Source organism: Mesocricetus auratus, unplaced genomic scaffold (assembly GCF_017639785.1).
Source record: "Mesocricetus auratus isolate SY011 unplaced genomic scaffold, BCM_Maur_2.0 Super-Scaffold_100004, whole genome shotgun sequence".
Taxonomy (NCBI): Eukaryota; Metazoa; Chordata; class Mammalia; order Rodentia; family Cricetidae; genus Mesocricetus; species Mesocricetus auratus.
The window spans coordinates 70,481,941-70,496,064 of record NW_024429189.1 but is presented as its reverse complement, the minus strand read 5'-3'; the positions used below and the strand labels follow the sequence as shown (position 1 = coordinate 70,496,064).

The window sequence follows — 14,124 nt, the reverse complement described above, 5'->3', positions numbered from 1 at the left end:
TCCCGGTTGGTGGCTTATTGCTTAACATCCTACAAAATGATTTTAAATTATTGTCATATGCATTTATCTTCACCCTGATGAGAACTCAGACGTGATAAGTTCGTGGCTCCCTATCCTGGTAGGAGCTAGTGTGGTAGCTACCTGCCTTCTCCTCCTTCGACAGAGCTATAGGACTGCCCACCCAGAATCTTTAGGTAAATGAGGTAAGTCCTGGGTTTTCAATCTTCTTTTGAGCCTGGAATTCAAACACCTGCATGGAAAGAGAAGCCTGTCTTGACTCAGACAGGTGAAAATAACCCAGAGGCTCCGGAAGGCAGCTGCCAGGAAGTAAAGCTTGTGTTACCTGGCCTTACCTACTGAATCTTGTTCGAGCTTATTTGGGTGAGAGCAGCTGGGCTACTGTGAGTGTTATCTGTGAATTTCCTACATTGTCTGGACTTCCAATCAGAAAGGGTCTAAGAGTCCCCTGGTTTCTGTCTGTCCATGTGTTATGACAAAGCTGTATCCCTGGGTTAGATTTTTCTAGAACAAAAAGCAGATGGAGACCGGTGATTCAGATGTCGCTCAGTGATGACCTGGTTGGCTAAAGGCTGGTAGGGCTCAGAGAGTATGGTCTCACAGTCTAGAGGTGACTTCGCTGCTATTTTTTTTCTGACTTACAAGCAGTAAGGAAAAGCCAATTTACCTTCAGTGTATTTCAGTTTGGGAAAATGGCTGTACATAGGCAAAACAACCTATGTTCACAAAGGGAACAGTAATCAGGTGGTCAAGGTAGGCAGACTGTAGCCTTAAAAATGATCCTGCACAGAAAGAAGTAAATGATTTTCCCATATCACAAGGGAACAGACCAACCCTTTGTTTTTCCACAATGGGGATACTATGACCAGATAGGCAGACATGACTCACCAGCAACAAATGCCTTCAATATAGGGACTCTTTTGATTTTGTTTGTACACCATGAACAAGTGTTGGGCCCGGTGTGGATCGAGCAGAGAAAAGCGGAGGAATGAATCTTGATGGTTTACAAGAGCACCAATGTAGCAAAGTCACATTTTTTTAAATGTCTGCTTTGGGACTCTCTGAGTGTTGCTGTGGTTGACACATCTTTAAAATGAAGTATACGATTCTCTGAGTTTGAGTCCTCACGTGCCTCTCCTGTTTCTCTGTGTTGACCTCAGGGAGAACGGGGGAGTTTGGAGTCTGAGATTTCTGGTGAAAGCAGGAATTGGTGTGAGGATGCATCGAGACCGCATCCTTCAAAGTATGAGGGGAAGTTAGGGATCAGGAATAGCTGTGTGCTACTTCCGCCGAGGTCCAGAGAAGAGTCAATTTCTAGCAGAAGAGAAACAGGTGTGTTATCAGAAGAATTTCACAGTCAAGGATGGGATTAGAACATGGAGCCATGTGGGACTGAGTACTGCTGCATCATGGGCCCATGGTATTTAATAACTGTAATGTAAGAGTTATTTGGAAGTTTGTAACCACATTTAAACACTACCAAATATCATGAGTATTATCTTCCATGTTTCTAGATTGTTCAGCAGACAGTCTGAAAGAGAGCAATCTTGAGGTAGCTACTATGAGTTATATGACTACTCAAAACATCCTTATTTAGGACCCCTTAGTAGTGTGGGTATGGAAGTATGCTGGACCCAGGTTTCATTTATGCAAAAGGTCTCCGAGTTGATAACATTTTTTTGTTGTGTGTGTTAAAAAATATTACCTATATCCATGCAAGCTTATATGTTACTATATTGTGACTTCTCATGGAACAAGCTTCAATCACATTCGTGATTCCATATTTGTGGGTATCTCAAGGGTTTCCCATTCATCCTCTTTCAATTCCCATTTGACTCCTTTGAAGGACTGAGACAAAAATGGAAACTGAGAGTTCAGCTATGTTCTTAGTGACATTCTGATAGCTAGCTGGGATCACCAGGTCAGAAGGTGAATGCTTCCAGGCCATGTTCGGCTCTAAGGAAGTGGGATTGCACTCTCTGGAGTCGTCCTAGGGTTTATTTCCGTCTTGTCGTAGCCCCTTTGTCTCCAGGGGGGGGCATGAGGACTGAGCTGTGTTCATTAGACGTTCTTGAATTTTTAACTAAGTCAGAGAATCTTACTCCATATAGCACCGTCACACACAGTTGTGGAGGCTCACACAAGAGCTCACTCAGTCTCCTCTCCTTTCAGATAGAGGCATTCTCTAGGGTTTTTTCAAACAGATATGGTATTTGAAGACATCTGGGAGGTGAGGCGGGCAGGGTACCAAAACACTGAAACAGAGCCTGTCAACACACAGTACCACGGTTCGAAGGAGCCTAATATGAACCCCGAACCTGAATTTCAGTGCCTCCATTTCGCTGGTGTTTTAAACGATTTCTCTTGTTCAGCACTGGCTCTCCTCTTTCGTGGAGGTGAAGCAACAGGCAACAGACTTTTCTGTTATGGGTGGGGCCCTGGTTGGGGAGCATTGGCTTGGCGTTTCAAGACCACACACCCTGACCCTGCTTCGGTTACTGTTTAACCGAGCACAGAGCAGTGGCTTTCAGTTTGGGTAAGCTAAATCTATAGTGGGGGGGTCTTCCTCAGAGCAGTGAGGCAGGAGGCTGCCACACTGCCCAACTTTTCTTAATTCGATTCCCAACAGCTGGTAGGAGAGGGTGGGTAGTTCACTTTGACATTTCACATCACTTTATAAAATGATTTTAAGTGGTAGAATTTGTTCTAAGCAGACATTTTTGCTTTTACTAAAATTTGTGAATTTTTTTTAAAATACTGGTTGGAACTTTCAAGGACCAGAGTATGAAGATATGTAGGAAATCAGTGACAGCAATGCTGTGGGGAGAGTAGCTGCTCCTGACGCTTATCTTAGGATGGGTGTGTTTTCTAGCAAATGGCACCAGAGTGAGGAAAACAGGATGCTCTGGAGCAGACATTCTATCAGTCCTTTGGAGTCAGTTGATGAACACTTTACTGCCTTTTGATGGGAACAAAGATTATTTAAGGATCGTCCCTGGAGGCTGACTGGCGTTGTCTTTGGAGTAATCAGAGCACAGTGCTGGGAAGGCAGTTGGTGGGACAGTGATCGGCATGGCAGCCAGGAGACCTGGCCAGTTTGGGAGGCTCAGAGCAATACACTGCATCTCTCTGGGTTTAGTGTCCTCTTTTATACATCCTGAATGCCTTTAAGATATATTTGAACTCACAGATTCTGCTGGCTGTGGTGGCCAAGGTAGATGAAACAACCATGCCGAGCGTCAGCAGGATTTTAGTCTATGGGAACATAGACAGGGGCGACAGATGCCCCCGAGACAGAAAGACCACTGGGGGTCCTTAAGTGTCTCCCTTAGGCTCTTCAGAAGTAGGGCTAAGAATAGGCTGGTGAAGAATGGAACTGGCAGCCTTCTTTGGTGGTAGTGGTGTCTCAGCAGCCAATTGCCCATGGCATCCCGTCTTAATCCATAGGTCCAGAGCCAGTGAGATAGCAGAACTGGGCATCTTGTGATGACAGGCAGCAGGTGATGTGAAACAGCCCTTGAGGAAGCACAAGAGCTACCTCTGGGTCAGCCGGGGGTGAGACTTCCCACCTGGCATGCACTCGGCCTGGGCTGCCCTGATTTGTCTGTGGGTGACTGGGCAGATGAGAAGGATGTGGACCCTGTCCTCGAGGATGACTCGATGGTAATCTTGTGGGCAACAGGGCTAGTTGGGCTCACCTGGGGCCTGTGCTGTTTCCAGATAGCTCAGCTCTGTATCTAAAGCAGTCAGAGCTTACAACAGGGTCAAGCACGGTGTCCCACTTAAAGAGGCTTCTAGGGTATTAATTGACTTAGTTTTAAAAGAGACATCCTGTAAAATGCTCCTTTGAAAATGATTTCACTAGCACCTAACCACAGTGTGTCGTTGGTTTGTCGTTCGAGGCTGGGCTTCTTATCACCTGGCTTTACTTGTATCAACTCTCCCGATCTCTCACTTATTTCTCAGCGTTATAATCATTGCTAAGGGTTTTTGATCATTTATTTAAATTATGATGTGTATAGATGCACCCAAAACATGATTTCGGATGGCATAAGCCTAAAATAAAAAAGGGTCAAGGAGCAAAGCAGATAATTGTGTGCCTGTTAAGGGAACCAAACATTCCATTAACTCAACTATTTCACTATGAAAACGTAGCTTGAATAACCTTGTCTAGATGCACGCTTTCTTTGATGTAACTGTGGTGAAGTCAAGGTGGCCTTCCAGCTGCTTCTTGCTCTCCTTGTGTCACAGACTCACAATAAACAGTCTTTGGGACTGGGATCTTCTGCCAGGTATGGATCTGAGAAACTTTAGTCACTAATAACCTCTTTCCCCGACCTGATACCAGCTTAACTCTGATGAGCCTTTCTCAGAATAAAGAGGTTATTCTTCATTATGACGACAGAGTCTGGTGAACATGGTCATTGTACAGAGTTTGCCCTGGAATTTCTTGGGAGCCTTTGACAAGCTTCCCTTAGTAGGGTTGCTGTTACAGTCTTGAGGAGAGATGAAGGGAGAGTTATTATCAGTTCTGCCTTCCCCAAGACTGCTGACCAGACTTGTTTTGGTTTTGTGTGGGCTGCAGATTTGGCCTGAAAATTAGCCTATGCCTAACTTTGTTCTTTTTAAGAAATTAAAGAGCAGCCAATTGAGATTCTGCTACCTTCCCTCCACTGGCTAGAGGCTGTGTGGAAGATCACAAACGAAGAGTAGATTTTGACTGTCTGAAGGGGCAGGCAGCATTGAGCTGTCATGACTAGGCACGGGTTTTGCTGGGATGTGGTAAGATAAACACTGGATGGAAAGTCAGCGTACCCGACTTTAAATTGGATACTGCCACTGGCTAGTTGAGTGATTTGGGGGGAGATTCTGTAAACCTTAGTATCCAAGTCTCTTTATTCAGAAAATGGGTGGATAACATCTACTATGCAGGGTCAATAAGTATTAAATTAAGCAAAGAACATGAGCACTCAGACAATGCTCATGAGTAATTCATAGTAGTAATTTGTAAACTGGAAGGCAAGAAGTATTCAGTCTGGGCGTTTTCTCTCCATCTCCACTGAGTTGGAGCAGATGAGTATTAAATTCTGTTTTTTCAAATTATTATGATTCTTTTCCTGTCATGCCAGCTTGCATTCTAAACTCTGACTCTGGGGAAGAAACTGATACTTAATTTTTACTGGAGATGGTGGGCATCAAGGAATGGGGAAGTGCACATTAATAGGAGACCCCCAAATTGAGTCGCATGTTGAGCTCCTTTCAATCCACAACACACATGGGGGTGGCCTTACAGCACATTTCTATCCTTGATGCCTGGCATGTAGGAGGCCCTAAAAGAAATGTCTCTCTTCAGATTGTTCACCAGATAACCCAGCTGTGTGGAAGAGTGCCTACTTCTACAGTTCTTAAGAGTTTTCTCAGACATCCACTGATCTCTGTTGCAGAAAACATGGACCATGGGCATCTAGAGGCTTTGGTGTGTGTGTGTGTGTGTGTGTATCTACTTATTTTGCTGTGATCTTGTGAGTCTGACTCTTACTAAATTGTTGAGATGTTGTGGACAGGTGCAAGTCATTTCTAAAGACCAAGTTGAATAGTCCTTACTGTCAGTAAAACATCCAGAGTTCTAACCTACTATCCAAAGGAGAGAATTCAGGGGACCTAGGAACTGTGACATAGAAAAAAATGACATTATTATTTTTAGTAACTTTCAATTATAATTTAACATATCTCTCAATATGAATGTAGGCAAAACTCCCTATTAGTATTCACTATGACTGTGGTAATAATTCCCAAGAAAATCATATTTTTATATCACATTGTACTTGTTACAGAGGTATCAAAGTATTGACATCTGACATCACAGAGGTGATTAGATATGTGACAAATATTCTAATTTAGTGTGTTAACGAAGCACTCATTTGAATATCACATATTCAGCATAATTGAGAAGAGGCTCACAAGCCTCAACAGACTGCACGGAGAGTCCACAGAAAAAGAAAGTGGGGGAGGAACTAAGGTACAGCATTCTCTTGCACAGGAAATGTCTGCTGAGCAGATCAGTTCTTCATCACGACAGGGGAATGTGTTCTTTCTGCTTATAGATGGCCTTGGAGTTATGGATATACTTGTATGGATGTAGGGCATATGAAGACAGTAACAATAAAGATAATGTTAGTAAATGCTGTTTGCCTAGTGGATGCCGTAGGACAGAGATGAGGGGGTCCCAGCTATGTTGAATGTTATAATTTTTTTTCATTCTCTAATCCATCTAAGAAGGCAAGATCATGGGGATAATCAGAGGCAGAAAAGATCACTCCACTCTCAGTGATGATAGTCTTGATGGGGTAAAGGTAAAAGTGGGGCTGATCTTGGTCAGGGCCAGCATCAGAGGAGACTTATGTGGCTATATAGGTAGAGACTGTTCAGTTTAAGCCCTGGTGCAATGCTGTTGAACTGTATATTCTTTCTCTCTCTCTCTCTCTCTCTCTCTCTCTCTCTCTCTCTCTCTCTCTCTCTCTCTCTCTCTCTCTCTCTCTCTCTCTTTCCCCTGTCTCTTTCCCTCTCCCCCCTCCCCCACTACGTAGCTAGGGCTAGCTTGGAACTCACTATGTAGTCCAGGTTGGCTCATACTTATCCTCTTGGGTGGGTATCTCAAGTGCTGGTATTACAAGAATGTGCAATCATACCTGGCTTAGCATTCTTAACAAGGTTTGAACAAGGGGCTCTCATTTTCCATTTGTAGAGTCCTACATTCTGTAGCTTATGCTGCCTTTCATCATAGCGAGGTTCTTGAAATATGGGGCCCCACCATCGGGGAAGTTGCTTTGGAGGACCTCTGTACATGTTCATCTTATTCATAAACTAACCCTGGTACAACGCCGAGGCTTGGATCAGAAGAGGGGAAAGTGGAGTTGTGCAGTTGGCAAGTTCTTGTTTTGTTTGTACACTGAGAGTTTCCTCTGAAGTAACCATGCGATGGGCCAAGTCATTGTTAGTGTGGCAGGATTTAATTCCTAGGAAAGCCTTTGTGGGCTTGACGTATTTGCCTTCATGGTGGGTTTTCATTCTTGAATTTCCAGAGAGCTTGTTACATGTCCTCTGGAGGGAAAATAAGACCCAGTGTGCTGAGGGGCCAGATTCTTGTAGGAAGAATCTACAAAGAATCTTGGGTTTCTTATCTCTATCATTGGATGGTTATCTGAACAAAGAGGAAAGCTACATTTTCTTTAAAAATCCATCTTTAAATTTGCAAGGCAATTTGGAAGTTCTTTGTTTCTGAAACTGCAAAGATGAAGATAGAGGCTTACAAGGGTCTCTGGAGTTTCTGGGTTGAGTTTGGAGACCTACCACATTTGGCTCTGCGGAAGGCTTTGCTGGATCTCTTTTGGTGGAAATCAGGTTCCCAAACGACACAGCCAGTCTCTTTCGGTGCTATGGTGTTCCTGGCACTAGCAGGTTTTCCCTCAAACTTCCAGCGACCTCCAAAGGGGCTATAAATTCTCCTTAATTTTCATCAGGGCTTCCTGCTATTACTAGTGATCTCTTATTAAGTCTAATAGGTCTGAGGTGGCTTCAGGCAGCCACTTCAACCCCTGAGTCAATCTGGGGCTTTCAACAGGAAGCCAGACTGAAGGGTTTGGTGTTGAGGATTGAACCAAGGGGTTCTCACATGCTCAGCTGTACTGTATCACTCGGAGATATCTTCAGTGTCTCCTCCACCCAGACTTAAGTTTTCATGAGTGTGTTTTGGGGGCCATGAGTCAGCATCCTTTTAGGATCTAGACTCTTGTTCACTCAAGGCCTTCCTTCTAGAGCACAGGATGTTCAGCACATTTCCCCCTCACATTTAGGGGGAAACTTCAAGGAGCCATTCTAAAATGCTTTTGGTTTTGTTATTGTTGCTTTGGTTGGTGTTTTGTTTGCTTCTTTTTGTTTTTTGAGACAGAGTTTCTCTGTGTAACAGCCCTAGTTATTTTGGAACTAGCTCTGTAGACCAAACTGGCTTGGAACTCACACTGAGATGCTTTTAAATGGAAAGTATGAGGTCCTAGGAGATGTCTCTCCATTCTTTAGTGACAGAGAGACCCATTTTCAAAGCTGCGAAGAACCAGGCTGCTTTCCCCATCCATTTCCAATACACTTATAATACCCCCTGTCTGTTTACCAGATCATCGGGTAAGTTTTTAAATTTTACTGTGCCTTTTTCTTTATAAAATGGAGGCATGCTTAGTAACTATGCTTAAGAGTTCTCAGGAGGGTTCCAGGAGATAATTTATGTGTGGTTTTGGCTCCATTCAGACCACATAGTAAACACATGTGAACTGCCTTCCCTGTCTTAGTTTCTGTTGTTGTTCGATATTTATACAGTTTCTGAGATTTCAGATTGGTGGCTGGGCTTGACATTTTGGTGTTTCCCTCAGAGGAAACTTGACTCTTAAATTGGTCACATCCATTGTCCTAGTCCATCTCAACCCCTCCCTGCTTCCAATCCCCACCCCTTACCTCCCTCCACCCTTCCCGCATTCCTGTGCAGTTGGTCTTATTTATTTTTCAGTCAACTAAGGGTGTTGTTAAACCTCTTCTTTTTCTGCTGCCTGATTTGATGTGAGCACTCCCTGCCCTGCTCATGACAAGAATGCCTGGGAGTGCTCAGCCAACCATGTCCCACCCCTACAGGATCACCCTGTCCTTAACACTCAGAGAGGAAGGCACAAGCCCTACCTGTTCCACAGTCTCTCCCCACTGCTCTCTGACCCTTTAAGCCCCTGGTGGTAATGGGCCTGTGGTTCAGAGAAGGCTGGGGAAAAGGTGTTTTTTATGGAGGAGCGATGTATATTGCCTATGACTATGCCTGAAAAAAAAATATGAAGATGTTTCGTTTCCTCTGACTGCGCTGAAGGCTGGGTGATGAAGTCATTGGCTAATTGATGCTGTTCATCATCTTTGTTTGAGTGATTTGTTTAGTACTTTATGGCCTTTTGGGGGCTTAACTCATCATGCGTTATTGACAAACTAATGAGAAATGAGAGTACCATATTGTTTGGATTAGAGAAAAAAAGTCATTCCTGGAGCTTCTCAGGTCCTTTTCCTCCTGGGACCTCAAAGCCCTTGGAAGAGCAGGAATGAGTTTTTCCAACCTGGTTTTGATATAGGTATGGTTAGACTCACTTCTGAGATGGGAAAGCCATGGTCTAGGAACTAGAGTTTTCACCGAGACTGGATGTTGGACATCTGTGAGAGAGACCGGACTGAGACTGGGGATGTGTGTGCCAAGTTTCTACTTTTGGTCTTGCCTCCTCTCTGAACACCCTGACTTATAGAAGTCAACCATTTGAAGAGTGTGGTTTGGGATTGGATCATCACCCAATAGTCCCTTCTCCGTGCTTCAGATCTCGTTTCTGATCTGAACCCAGGCTGGCTGGAGGCTGGCCATATCATTCTGCAGACCTTGGATACCCCTCAATGCCCTTGCAAACCAGCCAATGGAAAAGTACAAAGCCTTCTGGCTCCTGGGCCCTGCCAGTTCCCACTGGCCTATTTGATACCTCCTTTTCTCCCAAGGGAGTGGGAGGACAGCCTCAAAACTGAAAGTATAGGGTTTTCTCTGGTTTTTATAGGAAAAACAAATTGGCATGAAGCTGAGACAAACCAGCTCAGGCTGTCTGGGCAGATGCCTTTCTTTGCTTTTTTTTCTGTTTATTTTCCAACAAATCAATGCCTAACTGCATTGTTATCGGAGTAGAGCAACAGGTGCAAAAAAATAATCCTGCTGCCAACTCAAATGAAGAGGTAGGGCTTATCCCCTCTGGGAGGTATTCAGAAGATAACAGAAGCCCCTGCCAACAACTGAATTAACAGCTCTGTGGATGGTGGGTTCTATGCTAACAACCCACTCCTGACCCTCCGACACATAAGTATGCCATTGTCTTGGGAACAGACTTTCAGCCATGCAGACAACCAGCTGCTTTATTCTGCCCCAAGTGGAGATTGGTTTTGGCCGAGGCTGCTTTGTGAAACTCAGAGGCATTATCTTGTGCCAACTCCGTGTCACAGCAAGGGTTTTCTCAGAGGGCAAGGGGATGGGGTTGCTGGAGAGAAGAGGATCTGACTTGCTTTTTAAATTTGTTGGAATTCTTTCTGTGACTACTTCTCCCCAAATGCCAGAGAGGGTTGCCTGACATTCTCTGTTCTTGCTCCCATTCCATTACCAAGGAGATGAGTGAGCTCAGGCGACTTTGGAAAGATCTGTTATTGTTTGGAAGTTCGACTTGGCTGATAATCTATTAGTGCAGGGTGGCATCTGTGTTTTGTTCGCTATTATTTTTTTCTTCAGCACCTAGCAGGAGGCAGTGCATCTATTATAGGTAGATGTTAATTGGAAGGGACCAGTACATATTTGTAATAGTTGAACAAGTATTTCTCAGAGATGGTTTCTCTCCTATGAAGGCTGATTCATCAGTTTTGAAGGCTTAACACCCAGGTGGTTAAATAATCTTTTAAAAGTGGAGGTGGGGTGAGGTCAGGTCAAAGGTCACCCAACCGGTCACAAGGTTCTTCTGAAGTAACAACAACAACAACAACAACAACAACCATCCTAAAGGCCACCTGGAAATGGTCTGAAGTCAGAGTATCTGTTTATCTTTAGAGGTGCACTCGGTTAAGTAATTAGCCACTGTTGAATGTAGCAGTTTGGGGATCCTAGCATCAGAGCCTGGGCTGTGTCATGTTGACAAACAATTTGCAGTAGGTTCTCCACAGACAGATTGGGCCTTGAATTCTCCTGACAGAGTCTTTTGTCTCTTGGCTTTACAAGGGCTGTTCTCATGTTTATGGACATTTCTATGATGGCTGATGTCTCTAGGAGTAAGTTACCTGGTAGGGAGAAGCTGAAGTAAGAGCAGGCCAGTGAGTCTACAGACTAGACATTTTCAGCTGTGAGATGCTCAAGGGTTTGAAGAAAGGGCCTTAGAAATACAGGTTCAGAGGTTCAGGTAGGATGCTGTGGGTTGAAGTTCAACTCTTCCTGGGGTGGTGGGCATGCCATGCTGTATCTGCTACGCTTGAGAGTCAGTCCCAGTTTCTCAAGATAATTTGGAAGGTGGTTGTTGTAGGCATCATCTGGGATGTTAAAGTCTCCACATCTGTCAAGTTTCATCCAAAGCTGAGGTAGGAACGAGGCTGTGGCTTTACTATACTTTCTTTAACTTGTGGTCACTGGACTTTGAAGCCCATAAGTAGCCATAGCAAAGAGACAGATTTTTAAGGTTCAGAGGTAGTAAGGAAAATGGTGAATTCTTAGAAATTACCCACCTAGGATGTGGCATGGTTCAGGAAAGGTCCCAGTGGGAGGCACCAAGGCAGCACCAAGAGAACAGGGCTGGAACCTTGCAAATCTTTCTTAGAGACTGCACCTCACTTAGCTCTGCTAACCTGTGTCTGTCATAAAGTTTTCTTAAAATTCTAATGTCGTGTGAGCACAGAGATTCAGTATAATGTTATCAGTGGTAACTATAATGGTGTCAGTAGATCTTTAGGCATCAGCATCTGATCCTTAGAGGGACAGTGACCCATAGGACAGAGGTGTCGAAGCAGAAGCATATGCACATTTTTTTTGTTAGAAGGAGAGAACAACAACTTCTACTGAAGTCTCAATAGGCCCTGTGATCTTTTGAGATTCAATCTAGTTTATCATATCTGAATGAAATTGACAGAGGCCCTGTGGGTTATTCCAGGTAATCTTATTTTGATCAGTTTTGGTGCCTGCCACTGTCAGTATGTGCCATCTTGTCTGGGTCTGGCACCGAGGCTGATAGAGATCAGCACAATATGTCTATTTCCCAGTGGCCTACAGCCAATAAGGTATATCTACTGTAGAGCCAGCCTCACCCTTCCCATATTGCATTATTGGTCATGAAAGCACTCAATATCCCAGGAATATACTTCAGATGTTGCCCCTGGAAACAAGAATTGCCTGTCTCAAAACACACTAGGAAGATACGAAGCTAGCTATGATGTAACTCAAAGAGGATCAGATACATTCTCCAAGTTCGCTTCACATTGTGGTTCATTTGTAAAAGCCTGTTCTATTCAGATGCCTTTCACAGGAATATGAATTTTCTTTTCTCCTGCTTGGGAGTAGTCCTTTGAAAGAACAGTCAAATTGAAACAGGAAGTTAGTAAGCTGTTGCAACATCTTTAGCACAAATGCTGTGAATTCACCTGCTGGCAATTTTGAGTAAGGATGGAGAATGGTCTGGCTGTTGCTGTTACAGAACAAGTAATTATTTAGATGGCTTAATTGCTTTCCTAGCTTGAGAAATAAATGTGTCCCATGGCAACCAGTTCTGTGACAGCATGGAGAGAGTGTGGTTGACTGAAGAAGAAGGGAGATGTGAAGGAGGTACATTGTGGCCTTCACTCACAGTTCCTGGGGCTGAGGACAGGGAATACATAATGCTGGCTGTTCTCAGTACACCCTCCATCTGTAATAGGAGTAAACTATACCCTTTTTCCTGGGATCTAGTTCAGGTAAACCCAATAATTATGGGCCAACTTATTTCTCAGATACTAAGTTGAAAATAACTCTGCGGCATTATCGGGGGGGGGGTGCATATTATATAGGTATGTACACAGGTATCTATGTGTATCTATTTATTGTGCAAATATAAGTGCTTGTATATTATGAGGAATGGAACTGTGGTTACAAATGAGTTGAGAGGTGCTCTAGACTCTTCTGAGCATTATTGTTAGACTGAATTTGAATTTTCAGTTAGTTCCCATTATGTTGAGCCCCATGACCTGGAACAAGTTGCCAAACTTCTCTGAGCTTCAGTAGGCCACCTGTTGGATGATATAATGCCTCAAGGAGTTGTGGGAAGCATCAGCATCTGCTGAGATGATGTTTTCAAGATGTAGCTGGCACATTAAAATATTCTCAAAGTTTTAGTCTCTATAATATAATAAAAATGATTAATTTTATAGCATTTAGTCCTGGGATTCTTACCACCAAGCAAAAGAAAGACCTACTTCTAGCTGAGCAAGTCTATGTTGGCCTTGTTTGTCTTTTCTGGGAGGTTCTTCGTATGTTTTAGAAGAGATGCCAGTAGAGCAGTCTTGTTAGGAGTCCTGAGGCTGGGCAGAACTTCCTGTATGATACAGGACTTCATTACTCTCTCAGAATCCCAAAGTTGTCTCCTTTCTTTCTTTTTCTGTTCCTATACCCCAAGTTTCAGAGCCCAATCTTTGAAGTCATTGAGTATTCCTATATTAAAGGATCCAACAGGGCAGAGACATCTGTGGCCATGTTTTGTTATAGCCATGGTTGCTCTCCCCGTCTATTAGTGTCCTACCACAATAGCCATGGGCTGTGGGCAAAGCCAAGCCTGTGGTCACATAGAGCTTGGGAATACATGCCCTTCCGCTGGGCTTGGCAGCCTCAGGCACAATGTGGTTGGTGAGAGAGTGAGGGAACTGGTGGGATGGAGTGATAGTTTACAGAACTCTGCCAACAGTCCAGCTGTTGGCTGCTCAGCTATGGAGCAATGGTGCATCCACAGAACAACACCAGGTCCAGGATAGCACAGGAAACTGGAGAACAAGCTCAAGGCTTGGCTGCTCCAGCAGCTGGAACTGGAGAATTGTACAGATGACAGAGATCTGAGGCTTTGCTTGAAATGAATTTGGCTCTCAGTTTTCTCCTTGGAGGTTCAAAAATGATGATGACAAGATTGCTAGTAATATTATCATTGTAAAAGTCACCTGATGTTTATGAAGCCTTTATCATGTGTCCAAGATTTTTCTCAGCACGTATTAGGTGTCATTTCATTTTTTCTCACTCAGAAGTCCATTTCAGGATATCCTCATAACATAAATGAGGAAACTGAGGCCTGGAGAAGTTAAATAACTTGTGTGAATTTGCCCTGTAGATAATCTGGCAAAGCCAGGATTTCGAATAGGACGCCATAGTTAATGGCTCCCAGACTCTTACACTCTTGTGCTTCTGAGGGATATAGCCATACCCTAATAATGTTCCCAAAGCTAGCCAATTTCCAGCTTAAAGAGAGATCTTATGCATCAATCCTATCTTAAGAACTAATGGGGATT

At 43.8% G+C, this 14,124-nt stretch overlaps 1 protein-coding gene across 3 annotated transcripts in view; it reads left to right on the top strand.

The window, feature by feature from the left end:
* The first annotated feature begins 47 nt into the window (after positions 1-47).
* The window catches only part of Ehf (ETS homologous factor), a 40,430-nt gene continuing 26,353 nt past the window's right edge, over positions 48-14,124 (top strand). The window contains exon 1 of one of the 3 annotated variants that reach the window (XM_005064852.4): positions 48-203. The gene's annotated coding sequence lies outside the window, so the exon portion shown is untranslated. Of the gene's footprint in view, positions 204-289; positions 402-14,124 lie in introns of those variants that run through there. The other 2 variants (XM_013118019.3, XM_021231487.2) reach the window with 2 other exon arrangements.